Source organism: Ceratotherium simum, chromosome 3 (genome assembly GCF_057802395.1).
Source record: "Ceratotherium simum simum isolate JZ-2026a chromosome 3, ASM5780239v1, whole genome shotgun sequence".
Classification (NCBI taxonomy): domain Eukaryota; kingdom Metazoa; phylum Chordata; class Mammalia; order Perissodactyla; family Rhinocerotidae; genus Ceratotherium; species Ceratotherium simum.
Genome location: NC_141902.1, coordinates 83,015,242 through 83,025,032, shown reverse-complemented (window position 1 = coordinate 83,025,032; position 9,791 = coordinate 83,015,242). Strand labels below are relative to the sequence as shown.

The following is a 9,791-nucleotide window of genomic DNA, read 5'->3' as shown; positions in this document are numbered from 1 at the left end:
GTCATTACTAAGTGATAGAAATATTAAGGGTGAGATGGTGACTTGGGATTTGAAGAAATAAGAAGGGACTAAAAATAAACGTCTGAGGGGTGACCATTGAGGCAATTCTGAAGTAACCCATCCAAGGAGCTTCCAGAATGAAGAAAAGGCCACAGAAGGCCAGGCCACCACCGAAGCTGCAAAAATCTCTCAAGGAGTTCTTTTTAACACCAACTGTAGGTATGATCCATAGGTCTTTTCTGTATTAGCTCAATGTAAGTTTTCTTCAGAGATGAGTCAATTCTCACTTTGATGTAACACACATGGGATATAACAGGAAGATTCCCCTTCTCTAGAAGTCCAGGGCTTCCCTCTGGGATGAGCATGGGCTGGCTTCCCTTCAGCATGAAGTGAAGTGCAAAGTCGCCTGAATTATGCTAGGGATCTCCAGCAAGATTCAGAACAAAATAAATTTGGCTCTGTTCTCTGAGTAATAATGGTTCTTGGTAATAGGCTCTTGCTGTAGTTTATTGGTCCATCTTATAGTTTATTAGAGTGCAGCCCGTGTCAGGACTTCCATTATAAACCCATATTTTCTGGGTTGAAAGATCAACAATAAAATTGGGCTAGTATTGAACCTTAATCTTGATATTCAGTCCCTGCTCAAGAACGTAAGAGAAGACAATTAAGGAGAGAAGGACAGAGATAGAGAGATGGAAAGAAAAACCCATGGATGTGGCATAATAATCCCAATATTTATGCATTTATATCAGGGGCTTTTTGATTATAAGTCTCACTTTTGTTTTACTATACTTCCATTTATCATGGGACATATTTGTTGGAGGAGAAGTTATTTGAGAAAGAGAAATTAAAGGTAAAGTTAAATCAGTTTTGTCTCTACACACTTAACGTACCTGTGTGTTCACAAAATAACCATAATTCCTCTTTTAATTTGCTACTCAAGTCACCTAAAGAGCATAAGTTTTAATATTGTGTAAAAGCCAATAGAGAAAAATGTAGTAATGTTTTCCTTATTGAATTTTTCATAGTTTTTTTTCTTTCCTTTGTGTGATAATGAGCCATTGACAGACTTCTGTTAAGATGAAATTTTATGCTTTTCTTCATTTAAACACAAACTGGAAGTACCAATGTTTTTGTTTTACTCATACTATACTGAAGAAAATTGTTTAAACTTGTTTAAAGTGCTTCCCAGGGCAATGATAGCTAAAAGAATATCATTTGTAAGGGATCCATTTCAAAATGCACAGTCTTGTTGTAATGTCCACTATAGAGAGAGACCTTAGCTTAAATTATACCACAGCTATTTTAAATGGATTTTTAAATTATCTACCTTTGCATTTCATCATGAATGTTTCAGGGAAATTATCCTGAGATAATGCCAACAAATGGCTGCAGACTTTAGGTTTATAATTGCTCTGTTCATTTAAGGTTCCCAGCAGACCATATCAGGAAATTCAATGCCTGGCAAGGCGGGGTTGATAATATACCGTAACTGGCATTTTCTTATTAGACGAGCACCCAAATCAGCTTTCATTTGTAGCAATGACCCTAATTAAGAGAACCATGATTTAAAGCAGAGTCTTTGCATTTTAAGAATCAGATCTAGATATGGTAGTGTTAGCCAAAGGGTTCTTTTGTTTTTTTCCCTAGGAAATTGGTATAATCTAAACTTAATTTTAATTTTTCAAATGTATATCACATTTTTTTAATTCCTTTCTCAAAACGAGAAGATTCCTTCTAGCTATTGAGTATATATATGAATAGATAAAAATATTTACATTCACACATTCCCATGTACCTAAGTGTACTCACTTCTGTCTTCATTGAATGATTCAGTTTTAGGGCTGCAAGAGATCTTAGAAAAAAGATCACCTAATGCAACCTCCACCACCCCCACTATCCTAAGTGGAAGAACTGAGGGCTTCGAACCTAATGCAGTTGGCTTTGGATCATCAGCTGGCAAGGGGTAGAGCCTGAACTACATGAGCGTCTGGATAAGAAATGCATAAAAAAAGAAGCACCTCCTCCCCCAAAAAGATACCTGTTAAAGATGTTACCTGTGGCATAAGCTGATGTACCTGACTTTTTTTTTTATCTCATCCAGTCAATAGAAATTATTAATTGCTATGGACCACAAAAGTGTTCACCCGGAAATTTTATCATAACATTGCTCTAAGAGACCATTACCATAAAATCATCTTGTACCAAGGATCTTTGAGTACTCCATCTAAATGTATATATAAAATTTGATAACTTATTGGATGGGATCCAAAGTCAATCCACCATATCTTATATGTCAATGATAATGAGATGCAGCAAGAATAATAACCAGCGTTTGGAGATCATTTTACAATTCAGAAAGAACCTTTACCTATGTTACTTCCTTAGCTACAGTTATCTTCACCCCAACACTGGGACGATGCGGAGCAAGGACAAGAGCTTTAATATTAGAGTATTATCACCCCCATTTCCTTGTTTGGAAAATAAGAACGTTGTCTTAAGAGAAAAAAAATCCGGGTTTTCTAACTGTAGATCCATGTACTCTCCATTGTGTTATCCTGTCTTCCTGATGGCAATAATTATTACTGGTAATATATTATAAATAGAAAAAGTTAACATGATTTATCAATTATGGCTATAATTACAGTGATAATAACAATAGCCATTGTGATGGAGCACTCTGCTTCAGGTGCTGTTCTGAGCAGCATCTTGCACATACACACAGACGTGAAAATCTACACAGTAGGTAGTATCACACCAAATTCCGTGACGAACAAACGGAGGCTCAGGAAAGTTAGGTGCTTGATCTAAAGTCATGGAGCCTGGAAATGGCAGACCTAGAATTTGAACCAGGTCAGCTTGACCCCAAATATTCTTAACTATTTGCTGTACTTCCTTCAAGATAAGATAATGCAAATGTTCAACAAGATTCTAGTATACTGGCAATGGAAGTACAAACAGAAATCAGTGCTAAGACCCCCCCTCAAGGTTCGGTTAGTATAGGAGAAAAGCTTGACAGAAAAAAGAAAAGTTTGCATGAGAAAATGCTCTGTGTGTGTGAGAAAAAGAGAGAGGTGTGTATATATATATCTCATATCGTATATATCATATACACATAAATGATACATATATGTTTATATCTTTATTTTTATTTATGGATACATGTATATAAGTACATGGAAAGTAAATACTTAAAAAATAAAGAAGAATAACAGATAATATTAAGATCTTTCACAAAACTCTAAAAAATTCAAACGGTTACTAGGTAGAATTTATCTTGTAAGTTTGGTACAATAGACAGAATTCCTACCAGTGTTATAGGCAACTTTTTATCAGGATTTAATTGTTAGAGTTGCTTCATTTCAAGGAAAATGATTTAGCCCCCAGGATATGCAGATCACTATTTTAATAAGGCACGTTTTCTAACGAGGGGAGGGCCTTCAGCTATTCTTGCAAGAGCGAAAATTTCCAGGAATTATCCTTGCTGCTATTATAAATTAATAAATTTTAGTAGTGCCCCACCGCAAATCTTTGGCAATGACCTATATAGAAACATTAATATCTTATGATATTGATTTCAAAGACAAAGTCCAGAACCTTATGGTAAATCTGGAGGAAGTTTGTCTCTCATGATAGATGCTGCCATAACAGTCACCTAATAATATCAGACTAAATCATAGTCTCCCGTGGAGCTCGAGACAGGCTCAGTAAGCACACACATCCTCTTCAGGAGTCTCTGGGCACTCAGGCGCCCTGGGCATATTTCCTATGAACAGCCACTTAAAGCATTGCTGGCTCCTGTGCTCTCTGTAACTGTCACTGATGGATGGAGTGATAATCTAGCTCAGGCTTGTGACATTCGCACTGTCAGTGCCATTCTGATGGGGCTTCAGATGTGCCCCTCCCCAAGGCAAGGATGTTTGCAATAGACAAAATAAGTACTGCAGAACTATTTGAAAGAGCTTGGAAAAGACCCAGGAAAGACCATGGAACAAGTGTGCTTTGGGCTTTGGTGGCTCAACAGTCTGGGCATTGTTCTTTCCAGATACACTGTTCGTGTGACTGTGCAGGAATGACCAGCCCTTAAAACAAATAACTAAGCTGTGCAGCACATAAGGAGTTAGGAACCTCAGTGCTTCCCTTTCTGCCTCTCCTCCTCGTCCTCCCCACGCCCCCACCTGCCCCCAGTTTACTACCTTGAATTATGACTATAATTCACAAGCTGCTAAATATGTTTTCCAACCACAGTCCTTTTTAAGTGTTAAAATTAGACAGCAGCACATATAAATAATCAGAAGCATGACTAGGAAGAGTCAGTAAGTAAGCCAGCCTCTAAAATTCCCCTTAACGTCTGGGGCTAGGGAGGAGAGGGCAGGAACTTTGCCTTTCAGCATCTTAGCTATTAGCCCCATAGGCCATTACTCCAAAATGGCCAGCCTGGATAAACATTTGAGACAGATGTTTTCCAGTTTGTTTATCTTCTTCCTGTCACTTTCCCTGATATTCTCTGCTCGTCCTGGCGGCTGACCTTTCACAAATGTTGGTTTTGTTTTAGAAATGTCCTTTTGTGAATAAGAGGGCAGAGTTCACAGAGCAAAGGCCAACCTGGCTAGCAGGCTCTGTGGGGGCCAAGGAGCCCTGTTTCATCTGCCAGAGGCGAGCGTTAACCTGCCCCCAGCCACCGGGAGGAACAGAGGGTCAGCCCCCACCTCCCAATGCTTCATCCAAGTGTAGTTTCTTAATATTCCCCAGGAGAACATAATTAACAGTATGAAACAACATGTTGGTTGGCTAATCTGTCTGCTGTGGGCTATTTTTGGAAATAAGGGTCAGGAAATATCTGGGTAATTTTTATAGGGAGATGGGAAATAAATCAATATTTAATGTGCTGGTATTGATAACTGGAAAATGTTCTATTCAAGATTCATATTTTCTGTGTTGGTTAATTCAGCTCAGGATCCCTAGAGGACAAGGACTGATTTGACACATAATGGAGTTTGTTTGAGTGGAAATCATTGTCAGATATGCCCCAACTCCATTCCAATTTGACGTGGGATTCTGGTTGGGTGAATCAAATGACTTCTCTGAGCCACTGTTATTTTAGCAAGAAAATAAGCATAATATTCCCTCCTCATCTGCCTCAAAATGTTGTTAAAACTCAAGTAAGATCATGCATATGACAGCACCTTGTAAACAGCAAAACACTTAACAAAAGATACTGGGTACTTGAATTAATATCATTCACCAATTGATTCAAAAAGTTTCAGATGCTCAAAAACATGGGGCATTCCAAAATTAGGAGAGTTCAAATAATGTTATGTTTTGGGGACATAATACAGAGGGAGGAGACAGTAAGTTAGACAATACTTGCCCATCTGGAGATGGAGAACTCAGTGTTTGAGGTATGTTGAGTAAAATTGAAGTCACTGAGCAGAAATTTCTTCTTCCTCGTATCTCAAGAAGGCAAATGATCCTAGGGGTCATGAGTTCAAAGACCACAGTGGCAGCCCTGAGACCTTCCAGGTGTTACTCCTCTCAGAGATTGCTCAACCAACAGGACACAGGGGTGCTGACGCTCCCAGGATAAGAATTCACATTTGATTGTGTTTCTTGGCAGCATCTCTGGATGAGAGCAACAGCCAGCAAGCTTCTTCCATGCCATCAAAGACTGGAGCAGAGAGAGGATTTTTCACCGCATTGCTAAAACATCCATCTCGTGCTCTGAGTTGAGGTTAGCTCAGAAGTCTTCCCTCAGAATAGGTGAGTAGGTCTGACTGCTGCTTCTTTGAAGGGGTCTCTGGAACAGAAAGCTTTGTAAAAACTCTGTCCGATCACCTCTCTGTGCCTCCTGATTATTTTTCTTTACCACTTCTCTTGCTTTTGTATTGTGGTTGTTGGATTTGAGATCTTTGCCATTTCAGCCACATTTTAGCATGTGTCGCATTGTAATTTTTGCTTTGTAGTGCTTTTCATTTGTAAAAGAACCTCTTTAAAGAAGAGAATGGAAACAAAGCTCTTCAAACTGATTCAAATGAAACATTTTTGAGTGTGTGTGAGTGCAGTACTGTGGTAAAACCTGGCTGTTGCTGGGTGGAGTTTGTTCATTCAGTCAGTCATTCAACTTGGATTTGTAGACCTCCGTACCAGATGCTGGCAATGGAAAGATGAATAAGAAATGTTGGTTTCCTCCCTAGAAGGAGGTGGCCCAAGGAAAATGAGACTCACCTCTGCCCCCCTCACTGTCATCCCCATCAGCAGCATGAGCACTGACACCACATACGACATTTTTATTCAGAGGTAAACCGTTTAATATGAATTCTTCAGGACACAGTCCATTTCTAATCCATTTCTAAATCTCTATAACCTTCAACTGCTTTGAACATCTAGAACATAGCAGGTACTTAATAAATATTTATGGAAAGGCAGACTTGAAGAAAAAAAGTGAATAGCTAAAATGGGATGATATCATTTTAACTAAAAGAGTGAAGGGGGTTGGGTGATTGGTTGGAGGACATTGAGGACAACTGAAGAATAATGGAACAATTAATTGTCCATGACTCCAGGCCCTTTGCACTCATCAGACATTGGCTTCCTTCTGCTTCCTTAGTCATTAGCCAGATTCAGGTTTAATTGCTCTCCACAGAGCACCTACAGTGAATCAGGGACTGTGTAGGTGTTCCAGTATGAAATGGTACACTTAATCTCAAAAAACAACCCCTTGAATTGAGTCCCACTGTTCCCACATTACTAGGGTGGAAAATCTGGCTCAAAGATATTAAGTAAGTTGTCTATGATTTTGTGAGACCTAAGATCCCAAAACAGGTCAGCATGACCCCCAACACATCTGAGTGAGATTTTACTAGTCTTAGGAATCAGAAATGGATTTTGAAACACGAATAATAAATGGAAAAGACCCACCTAGTTAAAATGACTGTAATTTTTTAATCCATTTGGATGATTGGAACAAAGGCTTTAAAAGCATCCTTAAAAAGCTCTGACCCACCAGAGTCACCTCCCCTTTGCAAGGAGAAAGCAGTATAGGGCTGACTCATCTTCTTACCAGGGGAGTCTCTGTGAGTTTAGTTCATAACTAGTTCATCCTAGCATGGACCTTCTCTGTGGCCTCAATGCAAATGACTGACTGAACCCAGGGTGACCTTATAGATTTTTTAATTCAGTAGTTATTTAAAGTCAGTGAACAACTTATTTAGCAGACATGACAAAGTTCACAGGATAAAATGTACAGGCATGCAAATGTAAAATATTTCTATGTGGCTCACCAAAGTCTGGCATTATGTATTCCAAAATTCTTCAAAGTGCTATGCACATCTGCATGCTTTTCTGTATTCCAAGATGGGACTCTGGAGATCTAACTTCCCTAAATTCAGTTTTCATTGCTGATGAAGCCTGTATTGAATGTGGAATAGTTTGAAATCAACAATATCTCCTTCACCATGGGTGGGTGTCCCTGGAAGATTGGTGCCACAACAGCCATGGTAGAATTCTCCAGACCCTGACCAAAGAAGATGGAAGCTTTTGGAGTAGAAGAGGATGATCAATAGAATTCTGACTGACATTAAATGATGGAAAAAAAGGTCACACAGGAATTCAGGGCCGTGGGGTGTTGCATGACTCCAGGGGGTGTCATTGGCATTGTAGCCTGTGTAAATAGCACCTCCCGGACTTGGTAAACATGGTGGCCCTATGGCCCACTTGTCTTCCCTATTCACTATACAGTTACCCCTATTTAAGGTCTGAGATGGTGGGGCAGGCAGAGGAAGGAGAAGCCACCATATGTTGTCTTGGCCCCAATTTATGGCAATATCCATACAACTCAAAATCCTATGAGTTTCCCATAAGAAAGAGGCTGTGGGAGTGAGGAGTACAATGTCTGCATTTCATTGCTCTGCCCGCAATCCCTCCCCGGAGTAGTGAATCCTATGCCCTGTCTGCACAGCCAGTGCTTCCTCTGTATGAAAGCAGAACAATTCCTCTTTACCATTCTCAACTTTGCCTTTGTCAATAAGCACAGAAGACATAAAAAGGGAAGATGGGCCTTGCTCCTGAATGAGAGCTATTTGACTTTCAATATCAAGAAAGTGGCAGATACTCTCAGATGCTCTGTCCCACTGAGTGTTTTCAGAGGCAGATTTTGTCTGCAGGAGCCTCTCTTCTCGTCACACTAGCCCCAGAGAAGCAATCTTCTCTTAATTTGACCTTATATATGCCTCTTGACATGCCAAACCGTGCCCTGGTCATTTGGTGGGAGTGACAAGCACGCGGCAATTTTTCCATGAGGCATCTTTGACCATGCCATAGTGAACAAGAGCCCAGCTACATAAAGCTCGCCTGTCTCCTGGGTCTTGGCTGCTGCCCTCTCTCTCTCCACATGGCCTCAGAGTGGCAACATTTTAAGGCAAAGCCTTAAAGTGGGCAAGACATTACCACTTTGAGACGTTATGCTTTTTGCAAGCTTTGGGGCACACATAGAGAAAATGAATCCCCAAAGAGCACTTGGTATCAAGAATGACACCTGTAAGCTAGTCTGTGATGAAAGTCTGAGGACAGACCAGGACCACAAACACAAGAATTGATGTATACAACTCACGGGCTCCTCCCAAATCGGTATGAAAGGAAACAGTGGGGAATAAGAACACATTCTCTTGACAATCTTCAGTGTAGTAAAAGGCACTTTATATTTATGCATAATAAGCTACCTCTGCGCTTTACAGACCATTTTGCACCTAGTTTGTACCTCGTATTAAATTTGATGATGTATATGAAAGTATTTTATAAACAGAAAATTGTTATGCAGATTTTAGCTATTCTGGAAATAATGATGAGTAAATAACTTCAGTTAGTGAGGTCGCCATTGGGCCAATTTGGAATCCTCTCTCTCCCTCATCCCCAACTCTACCATCAGATGCAGAAAAAAAGCTTGGAAGAAATTTTAGGGGATGGGTTTTTAAGTTATTGACATTCACTAATATTCATGGAACTGTGCATTAAACAATAAAATCCCATTTCCAGCATAAGAGTGGCAAAAAATAAAAAGATTGAAAACAATCAGTGCTGACAACACTATGATGAAATAAGTAGCGTGAAGTGTTAAAATATTTTCAGAAATTGTTCTGACAATATCCATTAAAATTTTAAAGACCCTACTATTTGGTGTATCAGTTTCATTTTTGTGAATTCATCCTACAAAATAAAAACATCAGTCATTATGGCCATATATCTATAGGTAAGTGGGTAAGTAAGCAGATAGATGATAGATAGGTAGGTAGGTAGATAGATAGATAGATGATAGAAGTAGATTGATATGAATGTTCATTGTAGCATTGTCTGTGGTTGCAGAAAACTGAAAACAATGAATAGGTCAATAACCACTCTCAAACAACACAAGTTTAATGTCTGTACAGATGCTTTGTCCTCAGGATGTACTGTAATTTAACGAGCCTTACACTTATTTTCAGATGTCTGTGCTGATTCTAATTTTTTCCATTATAAAATAACACTGACATAAACAACCTTGCACATCAGTCTTTTTCCACAACCCTGATTTTTCCTATAGTATTTACTCTCAGAAAAGGAAATAAAGAGTATTTCAGATTGTGATCAGAGCCATGTGGTGTGAGGAGATAGGGTAGAGCACAGGAGTGGAGTGAGAGCAGGTTGACAGAGTACTTTGGATAGGAAGGTCAGGGAAGGAAGCCTTCTCTGAAAAAGAGGTGCTTGAGCAGGAAACCTAAATGATAAGAATAAGCAGGGCATGTAAAAGGCTGAGAGAG

General features: G+C 39.4%; 1 long non-coding RNA gene across 1 annotated transcript in view; it reads left to right on the top strand.

Annotated features, from left to right (window-relative positions):
* LOC147917670 (uncharacterized) overlaps positions 1–9,791 on the top strand; it is a 72,637-nt gene that overhangs the window by 41,810 nt on the left and 21,036 nt on the right. The window contains exon 2 of the long non-coding RNA XR_015551622.1: positions 5,618–5,760. This is a non-coding gene — a long non-coding RNA (uncharacterized LOC147917670). The remainder of the gene's footprint in view (positions 1–5,617; positions 5,761–9,791) is intronic.